Source organism: Rhinolophus sinicus, chromosome 13 (genome assembly GCF_057876585.1).
Source record: "Rhinolophus sinicus isolate RSI-liver-muscle chromosome 13, RSI-T2T, whole genome shotgun sequence".
In the NCBI taxonomy this organism is placed as follows: domain Eukaryota; kingdom Metazoa; phylum Chordata; class Mammalia; order Chiroptera; family Rhinolophidae; genus Rhinolophus; species Rhinolophus sinicus.
This window is the reverse complement of record NC_142513.1, coordinates 14,688,900-14,703,608: the sequence shown is the minus strand read 5'-3', so window position 1 is coordinate 14,703,608 and position 14,709 is coordinate 14,688,900. Positions and strand designations below refer to the sequence as shown.

General features: G+C 48.1%; 1 protein-coding gene across 18 annotated transcripts in view; it reads right to left on the bottom strand.

The window, feature by feature from the left end:
- Positions 1 to 14,709, bottom strand: part of PTPRT (protein tyrosine phosphatase receptor type T) — a 951,833-nt gene that overhangs the window by 52,888 nt on the left and 884,236 nt on the right. The gene's annotated exons all lie outside the window — the stretch shown is intronic.

Here is a 14,709-nt window from a genome sequence, read left to right as displayed (position 1 = left end):
CCTGCCCCCTGATTCTGGCTTTGTCTTCCCCACCTTGGTGAGTCACCTGCTTCCGTAAGTCTTAATGATTTTGTTATTACAATGGGATGGGGATACTTTCTCCATAAGACCATGTAAGAGGGACTATATGGAAACACCCAGGAAGCGAGATTTGTTGAATGGGGATTAATATGCTCTATTTTCATGCCTGCTTGAAAGCCGCAAATTTACCTATTTTCCACATGGGCACAAATTGCTTTCCTTTTGCTTCTTGGCGTATTGTTTCAAATAGATTGTTGGCCACATACTGTTATCAATACTATCGTTCAAGTGAAGCGGACTAAATCATTACAAAAGAGGTCATCAATAACTAAAAATCGTGTTACAGAGAATACCATTTCAAACACAATCTAGACATAAACAAGATTTGCAGGCTTGGTCGATGGCACGCTTACTTCGATAACACCACATAAAAACTATTTTTAAAAAAACTAGCGCAGCAGAAGAATCAGGCCAATCCTTTACAATTAATTAGCATGAGCTCCGACATGAATAGACACAAGCAAAGAAAACACCCCCGCTGGGTCTGGTTGGGAGGCGGGGCTTAGCTCCCTCCCCGGGTCACTGTACACATGTCACTGCATGTCACTGCGTCCACTGGCCAGTCCACCTTCCGCTAGGGCAGGGCTGGAGCTCCAAGCAAGTGGGCTGGAGAGCTTTGAGCATCCCCAAGGGTTGCCAGGGGTCAAGGAGCTGGGGTCATCTCAGTCGGCTAGACTTACGCAGCACTTTGCAGTTTACACACACATTTACTGCTACTAACTGGAAGGCTTGAGAACAGGGACACTAACTGTTGTGTTCCCTGCTCTACCCGCTGCACCTCCGCAGGTGACAGGTACTCAGTGATCCTATGAATGGATTGCCACTGTAGACTCTTACAATGATCCTGTGAGAGAAGCAGGCTGGGTGCTGTCAGCTCTTGTTACAAACGAGGAAACTGATGCACCCAAGGACTGACTGGCCACATGGCCAGTGGATGGCAGAGCTTGGAAGAGTGGGGTTTTCTTCACTCTGGGTCCAGGCACTCGGGCTTCCAAAGAACGGTCTAAGCAACTATCAGAAACCACTTCAAGTGTCCACAGCAGAAGGAATTAACAACAGAGAAGTGGTTACCTGGGTGATGGAAGAGCTGAGAAGCCAAATAGAAGGTGAAATAACTCAGCGGTAAAGACCAGCACAGAGACCCGACCTCCCCAGGGATGATGGGATAGAGGGAGGAGGCTGAGTTCCAGAGCTCAGGGGCTGCGGCTGCCCGTGGGAACTGGAGCTGCAGTGAGCCTCGTGGGTGGAGCTGGATAAAAGGAGAAGCCACCTGGCTGCTAAAGGAGCCAGTGATTGGCACTGAGGGGGACAAATAGCCCTGCCTCTTCCTCTTGCCCGCCTCCTTCTCCCATCGGTGCATGCCATTGGCCAAACCCAGCCAGAAGCCAGCTGATGAGACACTAAGAAATGCGACCTGTGGGGGTCAGTCCCCTGTGAGAGAAAGGTGAGCAGGAGAAGGCAAGGAATGGGTCTCAGGATGGACAAACAGGTCCAGGAGTGGACAGAATACCACCCCATAGCCATAGATTAAGTACTTAAGAATTATTCATTGAGCATCTGTGCCAGACACTGTGCTAGACTCTGAGATACACTGCATGACACTTTTAAAACTGATCATAGGGAGGAGTCTCAGCAGAAGCAACTAGAGGGAGTAGGTGGGTTGTCTAAGTCACCCACCCAAATGGAGAAGCAACTAGAGGGAGTGGGGGAGGAGTTTGAACTCCTTTATGGAGTTCATGGTAAGTACCAGAGACTTTACATACATTATCTTACTCCATCATTTATTCCCCCCAAAGAACTCTATAGGTTATTATAATAATACCATAATATTGTATTATTATTATTATTTTCATTTCACAGATGAAGAAACTGGAGCTCAGAGAGGTTAAGCAAGTTTCCCATGTTACCCACCCTATAATTACACGACTGGGATTCTATCTCAGCTCTGTCTGACCATGAACCCCTGTTCCATCCACACAATGTTCTGTCCCTGGGTTTCTAGAATCTCATAGGTACTAACTACTCCTGGCATCTGTGCAAATGGTTGGTCCCCAGCTCATGCAGTATTACAGCCCCAGAGAGTGGGACTTCCTCGGGGACACCCACCCAGCAGGGGTTCAGCAAGGCCCCGCTCTGAGTTCAGGCCTTGTCACCAGTGCTTATAAAACGTGTAAGCCTTAAAAAAGTGAAAATGCCTATTGCGTTTTTATGCATTAGTCTCACTAATGACTTATCGATTCAAAAATCCCTTGTATTTATTGAGTTATGCCTGCTCCCAGGTCTATAGTACTGGGAACAGAGATTCTGGTTTAAAATGTTGGAAGGTAATTTTCTTTAATATACAATGGAATTTAGAATCTGAAAGCAAAAATCACTGAAAACAGAACACAATGAAACAAACATTTCTTTTAGTTAAATAGTTTTAAAGATGAAAGGTGCTTCTAACCCCCAGAGGAGATGGTGTTTGCCAATATCTCCTCTTCGTTCATTTATTAAGAACACATTTACTGAGCACCTACTATGTGCAGGATTGTTGAAGGGACTAAGAACATGTTATCAAAGTGACACTCATACTTAAGGTGTTTGTCAGTGTTGTGAGGGAGACAGCCTGTATATAGAAGTGGAACTCCAAGGTCTACAAAGTGGAGAATGGAGGGTTTGGGGAGTGATGTGTGAATGAGGAATTAAAAGTAAAGCTTGACCAGTGGGCATTGAGGAAGTGTCTTTCCGTTGGAGCACATGGCAAGAGTGAAGCCAGAGATCCTGAGAAAACAAGCACATTGGGTGATCTAAAAAGTTTCCTGTCTTAGAAACAGAGTATGAAGGGATTAGCAATGGGAGAACTGACAGAGGAGGTAGGCAGGGATTAGAATACAGAGGTCTCTCCATGCCATGTTAAGGCAGTTCAATGCACGTAACCAGGCTGGGCTCTGCAGGGCATCCAAATACAGATTCTGTTTTCGGAGGCTGTGAAAGGCTATTTTAGTATGAAATGACCAAGATTCATTCCTACATGAGCTAACCTGTGCCAAGTAGGATACTCTGGTGATGTGAGGTATGTAGCTGAGGGTCAGAGCTGGGCTCACATCTTAGCTCCATTGCTTGGTAAAGTCAATTGGTCTCTCTTAGCCTTTGGTTCCTTACCAAAAACGGGGAGGGGGGGTCAATACTATACAGCAGCTCACAGACTATTGGGAGGATTGAATGAGGAAACTCAGGCATAGAAAATATGAGGACATTCATACTTTCAAGAGAATGAAAAGACAAGCCACAGACTTGGAAAATATACTTGCAGAAGACATATCTGATAGGGGCGGCAGGATGGCTCAGTTGGTTAGAGGGTGAGCTCTCAACAACAAGGTTGCCGGTTCAATTCCCGCATGGGATGGTGGGCTGCGCCCCCAGCAACTAAGATTGACAACGGCGACTGGACTTGGAGCTGAGCTGCACCTTCCACAACTAGATTGAAGGGCAACGACTGATGGGTTGTGGAGAAACACACTGTTCCCCAATAAAATAAATAAGTAAATAAATAAATAAATAAATAAATAAATAAATAGACATATCTGATAAAGGACTTGCATCCACAAGGTACAAATATACTTTTTTTTTTTTTTTTTTTTAAAGATTTTTTTATTGGGGAAGGGGAACAGGACTTTATTGGGGAACAGTGTGTAATTCCAGGCCTTTTTTCCAAGTCAAGTTGTTGTCCTTTCAATCTTAGTTGTGGAGGGTGCTGTTCATCTTCAAGTTGTTGTCCTTTCAGTCTTAGTTGTGGAGGGCGCAGTTCAGCTCCAGGTCCAGTTGCTATTGCTAGTTGCAGGGGGCACAGCCCACCATCCCTTGCGGGAGTTGAACCGGCAACCTTGTGGTTGAGAGGATGCACTCCAACCAACTGAGCCATCCAGGAGCTCAGCGGCAGCTCAGCTCAAGGTGCCGTGTTCAATTTTTTAGTTGCAGGGGGCGCTGCCCACCATCCCTTGTGGGAGTTGAGGAATCGAACTGGCAACCTTGTGGTTGAGAGCCCATTGGCCCATGTGGGAATCAAACTGGCAGCCTTTGGAGTTAGGAGCATGGAGCTCTAACCGCCTGAGCCACCGGGCCGGCTGCTACAAATACTCTTAAAACTCAACAATAAGAAAACAAATGACCCAATTAAAAAATGGGTAAAAGGTCTGAACAGATACCTTACCAAGAAAAGATGCAGGTGGCAAATAAGCATATAAAAAGTGTTCAACGTCATATGTCATAGGGGATTGCAAATTAAAACAACGTGACACCTCTACACACCTACTAGAATGGCCCAAATCCAGAGCACTGACAACACCAAATGCTGGAGAGGAGGTGGAGCAACAGGAACCCTCATTCATTGCTGGTGGGAATGCAAAACGGTCCAGCCACTTTGGAAGACAGTTTCTTCCCAAACCAAACATACGCTTATCATATGGTCCAGCAATTGCTATCTCTGGTATTTACCCAAAGGAGTTGAAAGCTTACGTCCACACAAAAACCTGCATGAGAATGTTTATAGCAGTTTTATTCACAATGACCAACACCAAGGCGTCTTTCCATGGGTAAACGGATGGACATCCGGACAGTGGAATATTATTCAATGATACCAAGAAATGAATTGTCAAGCCATGAAAAGACCTGGAGGAAACTTAAATGTGTACTGCTAAGTGAAGGCATCTGAAAAGGTTTCGTCATGTATAGTTCTAACTCGATGGCATTCTGGAAAAGGCAAAACACTGGAAACAGTAAAAAGATCAGTGGTTGCCAGAGACTGGGAGGGAGGGAGGAACAGGTGGAGCATGGCATTTTTAGGGCAGTGAAACTATTCTGTATGATGCCATAATGGTGGGTACACGACATTCGACATTTGTAAATACCAAAGAACTGTACAGCACGAGGCGTGAACTCTGTAAACTATGGACTTCAGCTAATACTAATGGATCAATATTGGCTCATCAGTTATAACAAACGTGTCACACCAATTCAAGATGTTAACAATAGGAGAAACTGGAGGTGTGTGGGAACAGAGCATATGGGGACTCTGTACACTCTGCTCCATTTTTCTGTAAATCTAAAATTCTAAAAAATGTTAGAACAGTGCTGGGTACATAGCAGATGCTTAATAAATGGGGCGGGGGGTGGGTGGCTGGATATGAAGCAGGTCGTAAGGTATTGGCAGAGATGCTTAGAAACTTAGTGCTCCCTGTTTGCCCTTCTTGCCAGACATAAACCTCCCTTTGTGCAAAGGCAGAGCTGTGTGTGTGCCTCGTTAAAGGGCAGAATCCAGCCATGGGTTTGTCGGAAAGGCATCGCAAAAAGTGTCCTCATGGTTTATTTATTCCTTCTGGGAGATGCTAATATTATTCTGTGTCCCCTTCCTCGTCTAACTTTATGTAATTAGATGGATAAAAATTGTGTTTATGCACACGCACATGGAGAGGGATGGGGCAGCGGATGACGTGAAGTTTATACAAGGTAATTTACAAGCAGCCCAGAACATTCATTATGCTCTATCTACATTTTGCAAGCTTGAAAAACAGCTCAATTGGAACTACTCGTTTGATATTCAAGACAAGAAGAATCGAGAAGAGTCATATAGAGGAGAAGCAAACTCCTCAACAGTGAGGGAAGGGAGGTGCAGGGCCTGACTCCACCTGGCTCTCAGGGGCTGGTGGGGAGGACAGAACCGCTGGCAGCCGGCAGAAGGAAGACATACTACAAAGACATGGCGATCCAAAGGGCCCCTCAACACAGCAGAAACATCACCACCCCCCTGCAATCAATCTGTTCCTTGTAGTTTTAGGACAAACACCAGTGATATGTTGGCAAATGTTTAGCAAACAGCTCTCTGGAGGAAACAAGGCCCTGACCTGTAACGTCTGCTGATTTCTGTGGTATAAATACTCCCACTCTGACTGATTTCAAGCTACCACCATGGCATCAACTAGCCCACAAAATTCCTGACAATTGAACAATCTGTTCTTGCAAGCTGGTCGGAATGCGCTCCAGGACACCGCTGACAGACAATAAAACCTTACCAGATCCCACAATGCCTTGCCTGATCTGATGGTGTGGGACCCACTTCCCAGCCCAGCTTCATGCCCTGCTCCCTGTGCCCGTCTTTCGGTTGCTCACATGCATGATGTCTGCTCTGACCTCAGGGCCTTTGAATGTGTAAAGGAACACCCCAAACCCCATAGGCTGGCGACATCTCATTCTTCAACGCTCAGCCCAGTGTTCCTTCCACAGGAGGTCCCGTGTCATCTCTCCATCACGGACTCCGATAGCTCTCTGTACTTCTCTTCCGAGTTCTTACAGCAGTTGCATTTCTGTACCTGATTAACCTCTGGCTCCCCTTCATACCCTATTTAAGGAAGGGCACCCCATTTATTGAATTCCTCTACAGTGTGTGGCACATAGCAGGTGCTCAATCATTATCTGTTCAGTAAATGAGTTCATATTAACACCTGAAAGGCTGAGAAACAGAAAGCGGCAGGCCCCTTGCTTACAGACGTAGAGTTGATTTGGGTAACCTGTCCTGGGAGCCATGGCTTTTCCCTTTATACAAGGCTGCCTGGATCCTGTGCTCAAATTCTTCCTCTTCTCAGAGTGGACTCTTCACCCCATTTGAAGACCCAGCATGTCATGTCTCAAGACTGGCAGCCAATTCTTGCCTCCAGCAGCAGAGAGGTCAAGGATTGGGTGGGCTCTGGAGGCAGACCTGAGGTCTGCCACACACTAACCATATTACCGGGGGCAAGTTTCTTACCTTCCCTGAGCCTCAGTTTACCCAACTATAACACCAACATCATATCTACCTTAGCAGACTGTTGCAAGGAGTAAAAGAGGTAAGATACAAAAGCACCTGGGTGTTGAAAGAAATCAACATAAATGTATTCAATTCAATTTTATAGTTATTCTAGACCAGTGGTTTTCAAAATAATAGCCGTGTAGCCAATGGCATCAGCAACATCTGGGAACTGGTTAGAAATGCAAATACTTGAGTCTCAGCCCAGACCCGCTGAATCATAAACTCCAGGGTGGGGCCCAGCAATCTGCATTTTAACAAGGCCCCCAGGAGATTCTAATCACACTCAGGTTCTAATGTTCAGACCAGTCTTCAGTTATTTAGCATAGCAGTGTCCTGACTATTCACTTCCATTTGTCTTGGGAAAGACCAAAGACCTACTGGAACTGGGCTATAAGACTAGAGATACACCTGGTGTTAGGTGGTAAGGTATGGGAATTAGCCTGTGTGGAGTGTGTAAGATGTTCCAGGTACTATTCTAGAGGCCTGAAGGATGCCTGCAGGATGCCTCAAATGACCTACAACATCCAGTAGGTCATTTGATTCTCACAGTAACCCTGTGAGGTGTGTATCACCACCCCATTTTATGGATGAGAAACTCAAGGCTCCAAGAAGTCTAACAACTCAGGAGAAGCTTCCTTATAGACTGTGTGATGGGGTCCCTATCCCTTCTAGAACCCCAAGACCTGTGGCCTCCACAGCCTCCCAGGCCAGTTCTGACTCCAACACTGTCCCATCCTTTGTGTCCTCATGGCCACGCAGAGGCGAGCGCTCCGTTTCCTCCTTTGCACAGTTCTACCTCTCAGAACAAATCACAGCTCCTCTTCCCTTCCCCCATCATCAAAGGTAGCCCAGTAAGTCACGCTTCTCAAGTCACATCCATTTAAAGATAGAATCACGCCAAACAGGTGGGGCTGGGAGACGCGATCATTTGATATGTGATATTCTTTCTTCCTGTCTTCTGGGCACTGAGGAGGGTCAAGAAAAGGTGTGATTTTTCAGAGGAAAGAGATTTGACTCATTACAATGAATTGTGGCGCTGAAAAAAATCATTTTATAGGAGAACTGGAAATGTTAATGCCATCATCGTGCACGGGTGGAGAGGGAGGAAGCAGGTAATTCTGCCGAGACCGCCTGGGTACCTCATTGAAGCTAAAGGTCTGCACATTCAATCTTGATTGAATTGCCACTATCAAGAGAGAGGGCGGTTTGGGTACGAGAGGGAAACAGCCCTACATTTGTGCACCTCCTCGTTCTGGCAATTCCATGCTGACCGAGGTTGGGCAGCTCCCCTCTGCAGCGCCCAACAGATGAAACCTTTGGAGTCCCCGTCTGATGAATGATTGTTTCCTCCTAAGCGGACTGCCCGGCCCACACCCCACCAAGGGAACTTTCTGAAGAAAGAGAAGGCTCCTTGTTTGCATTCCTTCGGAAGCAGAGTCTGAGACAAGGACTTGAGTGCAAGGAGTGGACGGGAGCGGTGATCCCAGGAAACGCGGGGAGAATGGGAAGTGAGATGGAGAAAAGAAGGAAGACAGTAAAGGGTGTGGTACGGCATCACGCAGGGTCCCACCACTGTAGACAACGGGCTGAATCCTGTTAGGGAGCTCGGGGAGACAGCAAGGGACATGCACTTCCAAGCTATTCCGCCTCAGGGAGAGGGACCTGGGCAGTCACCGGTGAGGGCTGCTCCTGGGGACACTGAATTTCCCGTCAGTCCTGGCCTGCCCTGCAAGCAGGCAGAGAAGACTCCACTGGTCGGAACAGGTCCCCTGATGACCAAGGGCCCTGGAGAGCCTCTGCCCCAGGATCCGTCTGTGGGGCCCAGGCAAAGCCCCGCTCAGAGACTGACAGAAGAATGGAGGCCACAAGCTGGGAGCTCTGAACGAGGCACCCACTTTGTCACCCAGAAATCAGCAGAGAAATCTGTGAGCAAAAAGCCTCTGGGTTTGTTTCGAACCCACGTTCTTCCCTGGACGTCAGGACAGCTTCAGCCCAGGCTGCCATCTGTTCTGAGGTCAGAGCCCTTACCACGTTATCCCCCAAGAGCACGGAGGGGCACAGAGGGGCCCCTGAGGCGGGGCCACGAGCCCAGAGCTCTGGTCGTCGCTGCCCTGCAGACTCACTGCGTGATCTCGGGTCGGGTTCTGGATCTCTGGACCGTCTCTCCTTGTCTGTGAACTCAGAAAGCCCAGGCTAAGTCTCACGTAGGTTTAAAAACCTGCACGCCAGATTCAGAGTCAATATTCATCCATCTTAATTTGCTCTCTTTGCAACGAGAGGAGAGAAACTGAGGGCCAGAGAGACGAAGTGATCTTGCTGACAGTCATGAATGAGGTAAAGGGCAGAACTGAGACCAGCATGAGGGTCCAATACTCCGTACACCCGAGCCCAGGGGCTCGTCTTAGGTTAGGGGAGAAAAAGTCTTAGGAAAAGGTCTCTTGCTGGCCCTTCAGACCACCCCCAGCTTTCTGTACCTGATTTCTAACCCAGGGGCTGATCTCTGTGGACAAGATTGGGGGTTCTCAAAATTAAGCGTGCATCAGCGTCACCTGGAGAGCTTTGAGAAACACAGGTGGCTGGACTCCACCCGCAGAATTTGATTCAGTAGCTTTGGGCTGGGCAAGAATGAGCATTTCTAACCGACTCCCACGTGAGGCTGGAGCCGCTGCTCCAGGGAGCACACTTTGAGAACCAGTGGACGAGGTCTGCAGATTCCCTTGCCCTCTGGCTTCCAGTTGGGTTTAGCCAATGGAAAGCATAGGCAGAAGATTGGACAAAAAGAAGAGAATGTGATCGAGGACCTTATTCCTTCTGCTCTCTTTGTTGGGGTTACCATGGGCTCCTTACACCACCACTAAATGTCACACCTCCAATTAGGTCCTCTTTCGCTGCGTCCTGGTAACCTCTCCCTACTGCGTCCTGTATGGCCTCAGGGTGGTATTAGCCCCAGGGTACCGCACCATTCCTTATAGTCTCCCTCCAGCTGACTCACCCTTTTATAAAAAAAAAATTCACTTGATTAAATTCTCCTCAAATCCCCCCTATTTGAGGTGCCCATCTGTTTCCTGCTGGGACCCTGCCTGATCCCAGAGGGGGAGCTGTATTCTGTAAACTCTGCAACCCCCGAGATCACTTCCTTCCCTCCATGTAATTTCCTGCTGAAGCTCTAGAAAGCCCCCTCTAGAACTTCCACACGGGGAATGCTTTGGTATTTTTGCAATTTCCCCTTGTTCACAGTCTCTGCCCAGAGCTACTTGAAAGCAAAGAACTCTTTGTTCTGTTTTCCCCATTCATTTCCTTCCCTTTCACTTCCTTTCCATTTCCAGTCTCTGGAAACCCCACTGTCTCTCTTACTAAATTCTAAACAGAATCATCTGGAAGAAAGGGCTTATTTACCCAAGGTTTCTCTTTCATTGCTCATTGGCAGGCAGTGCCCTCCCTCCCGCTCTTCTCCTTTAATCTTTTCTGTTCTCCCTGGCCTGGGCCTTTCTCCTCCACTCCAGCCTCTCAGTACTCTGGGTTCCTTAAGATGTTAATCACAGCCAGTTTCTTCTTGTGCCGAGAATATTTCTATTTATCGAGACAGGGCAGACTTCGCCTTGGGAAGGAACACGTGGAAGGGCAGGTACCCTTTCCAGTCCTCGGGGCTGTTTCTCTTTTACCTTTCTCATTTGAATTCCAGGACTTTGTCGTCTTTCTTGGTTCCCCTGTATATCTTATACTGCTTTTGCATCCACTGGTTACCTTGGAACTGTCTCAGTACTGAGCACAAACCTGCTTCAGCTCCGATTTGTTGCAGAATTATTGACCCTTCAGTTAGAAAGTAGATTTAGATTTATTTAAGCCCATCTGGGTGGTGTCATCAGGTGTTAGAATTTCCTCTGCCTCCGTCTGGGTTTCCCCAGAAGTAGATGTAAGGATTTCAGTGCAAGTAGTTTATAATAGGAGGAGAAGGGTGCACCCGTAGGAAAAGGGGCGAGGGAGACAGCCAAGAGAAGGCAGCCCAGAAAGGGTGAGGTTTCAAGTCCATTACTACTGTGGGCCATTGCAGCCTCCTCCCAGTGGGAACTCTGGAAAAGGTGTAGAAACCCTCCCCCACTCCCCCGTCGCCACCAAAGTGGGAGGGTGAGGAGCTCATGGGCACAGCACCCTGGCCCAGCTTTGGAGAAAGTCCTCAGGCAAAGAGACGCAGGTAGGACAGGATGAGAGCGAATCAGGTGAGGCGCCTTGGGCACACATTTTAAAAAGGTGCTCGATCTTAGGGTCATGAAAATGCAGGGTCAACAGCTGAGAGGGGGGCACCTCCTTGAATGTTGCATGCTGGGTGCCTTGCCCATCTTCTCCTTGTCCTGGCCCTGGAGGCTGGTACTGCCAGCTGGTGATACCACATAGGGAGGCGGTGAGGACACAGGGTGTGAGTGGGATGCTGACAGAATCTTTTGCAGCCCCAGTGATGGAGTTCCAATCCCCTCATTGTTTTTCCTCGTTGTGGCCTGGAATCTTGCCTTCTCAGCTGCAGCTTTCTGAGGGGATAGGACTGTTCTTTTCCTCTGTCCCTCCTGTGTCCCATCTCTCTGCTCTTTTTTGCATCCTCTGCCTTATTGGAAGACATTACTGGGACACTGTTCCAAGTGTCACCTTGATCCAGCCTTCCTTCATCCATCCTGTCTGCGTGTTCTCTCTTTTGTTTGGGAAGCCAGAAGGGAGAGACCCATGGCTCAAGTCCTTTGGGAACTTGCAGCGAGTCCGTGCTTTCCAACATTCAGTTCCTATTTACTAAGCACCAACCATATGCCACGTTCGGGGACATAGAAGTACAAGACAGTCAGGGTCCTGCTGTCCCAGAGCAGGTGAGAGAGGTAGGCAGTCAACAGATAGTCACGCAAATGCCTCTCAAATCATAATGATGACGAGAGCTAAGAAGACACATTATGTTCTTGGTCACGGGATCATGACCAAATTCAGAAGGTCAGAATTCCCCGAGGAAGTGATGATTGAACTAAGAACCTAAAGAAAATGTAGAATTTATAGAACAAAGAGAGCAGGGAAGGGCATTTTGAGAGATCAGAATGTGCAAAGGTCCTGTGGCATGGATAAGCATGGAAAGCTCAAGGGACTGAACAAAGGCCAGTGTGGCTTAATTGAGGAGGGCATTATGGAGAGGAAACAGTGGGAAACGAGACTGGAGAGGTGGCTGAGACACTTTGGATAAAGCATGTTTAAGAATGAAGAGAAGCCATTTGAAGGGTCTTCAGTAAGAAGATGACGTGATCCAATTCATGTTTTGAGGCGGGCCCTCCAGCTTCTGTCAGCGATCAGTTAGGTAGAAAGTCAGGAGCCAAGATAGCTGTGGAGCAACCAGAAAGGGCGCTGGCCAGACCCCAGGTGAGAGACGATGACTGACAGCTTGGGCAAAGGTGCTGAGAGCAGAGGTGAGCAGTAGGGTCTACAGAGACATATAGTTTGGCTTGGCTTCTCACGCTCAGCCTCCACAGGCTTTGGCCCGGACACCTGGCCCAGCCTGGATATCCCTGTCTCTCAGGGAGGCAGGGCCTCTTCCCTGTGCTCTAGTCATTTATTTGTTCTTATCTGTATAGCTCCAGGAGGAAGATATCACCATGCCCATTTTACAGAGTGAAGACTAAGGCTTAGCGTGATTACACAGGTCTCACAGCCTGTCCTTTAGTGACCTATCTGAACTTACAATCTGATGGGGGGAACAGACAAGTGACCCGATATTTTAAGGAACAGTCCTCGAGCAGAGGATGGTCAGGGCAAGCAGCCATCAGAATGGGAACACCTGGAATGAGACCGAGTGTCCCAGTGTCCAGCACAGGGCGTAGAGGAGGCACACACGTCATCCGTCTTAAGATACATTTCCTGATGGTTTGAACATCTCTTTCCAACACTTCCCTTGCAAGAAATCTTGCTGTCTGCGTTACTCTTTTCTGAGAGACAAATCATAAATGTTTTCTGATTAGTCGACCATTCATAGCTCATTTCTGAATCAGCACAGGAAATAGCTAAGCTGAAACGTCTGCCTCTTTCTTTCTTTACAAACTGCCTGTATATCTTAGGCTTTCTTCCGTCATGCTTTTCCTTAGGCAATGTCTAGACAGTTAAACAAAACAAAACACTGAGCAGTGCTAGAAATAATTTGTTAGTCACGATCTTTTTGTTGTTGTTGTTGTTGTTTTTCTTCTTCTTTTTTTTTTTTTTTTTTGGCTGAACTGGGTTACTCTGAGAGCTGAGACCAAGGAATGTTATTCACCCAACTGGTGAGATGTCCCAAGGTGCAGGTTGGCTGCACTGCGGCAGACAAAGTGTGTTGTTGACTCCTGTTCTAATGACCATGTGCTCAGCATTTTGCATGACGTAACGTTGTCTTGTCTGTACCACGATGCTTTGAATGCTATACTCATGAATATTTGGCAGTGACAATACGTGTGTGACCTGTGCATGGTATTTAGTTACATGGCACTCTCTTTCGCTCCGTCACCCCAGAACTCAATTTTGTGTACCCGTCACACACCAGTATTGTTAGCGGCTTTATTCAGGCCAGATGATCTCTTGCTGGGACCACTGCTATAGCCTCCTGACTGGTGCCCCTGCCTCGAGCCTCTCCTAGTCTAACCCACCCTCCCAGTCAGCTATCTTAGAGATCTTTCCAAAAGGGACATCTGATCGTGCCTCCCTCCCCAACCTGGCTTATTCCATGACCTCACACGTGCATTCAGTGAGTTCTGGTTAAAACATGGCGGACTGATATATCCCCACTGCTTCTTAGTGACTCTGAGAAAGTGAACTCTATGGCTAAGAGACGTAACAGTGTCAGACACTGTACCAAGGGTTTTAGGTACCTTTTTGCAATGACCCTATCTTTACTATTTCCATCATTTTAAAGGTGAGGAAAAGGGAGCTTCGAGAGTTCAGCTACCGTGCCCAGGGCCCCACAGCTGGGATAGAAGCTCAGGCGGTTTGACTGCAGAGGGGTCCAACTCTGTAGCACTGCCCTCATTAAAGCACACATCAGGCTGCCTGCAGGCATGCTAATGCTCATTGCTGAACAAAAGGCACCGTCCTTCCATGATGGTCCCTCGCTCTGCACGAAACCTGCTTTCCTCCGACAGGCTCCGTGCCACCCAACGCCTGTGCCCATGCAGGCCCTGAGTGGCAGGCTCTCACCTTAGAGCCTCTGCCCCACTAGCAGTGGGGTCTGGCAGAAGTCGTGATGCCTCCAACCCTGCCTCTGGTGTGACCAAGTAGCCTTGGGCTCCTCTGAGCCCTGTGCTGGCCGTTTCCTAACCCTTCAGGCTTAGGCCAGAACTTCTGCCTCCTTCAGAGCATCAGCCCTTGCTCAGGACTCCGCCTTCTTAGCGTTGCATTATTCTCTTGCCTAGAGGGTCCTCAGTGCCTCCCTCATGAGCTGGACCTTCGCCCCCACCCCCAGACACTGCCGAGGTGCTACACTGCGTTAGAGGGTCTGTTGGGAATGCAGAAGGTTCCTTTTGGCTGGGCTTCCTCCCCGACCTGAGGAATTCTTGGGTGGGCCATGCCAGGTGAGACACAGCTTTCGGAGGCTTCCTGGATCTACTCTGCTTGGACCTAGCTCCCCACCTGCCCCCCTCTGCCTGTGCCCCCCATGTTTTGTCATCCAGGCCGGGTATTATGGGGAAATAAAGCTCCCAGCTTGGGATATCGACCCAAAGTTGGAAACATCAAGGATTGTTTGATGACAAATTCTAGGTAAATAATATAACAGTAAGAGCTTTATTTCCTCTTTTCCCCGAAGCCTGGCGTACCCC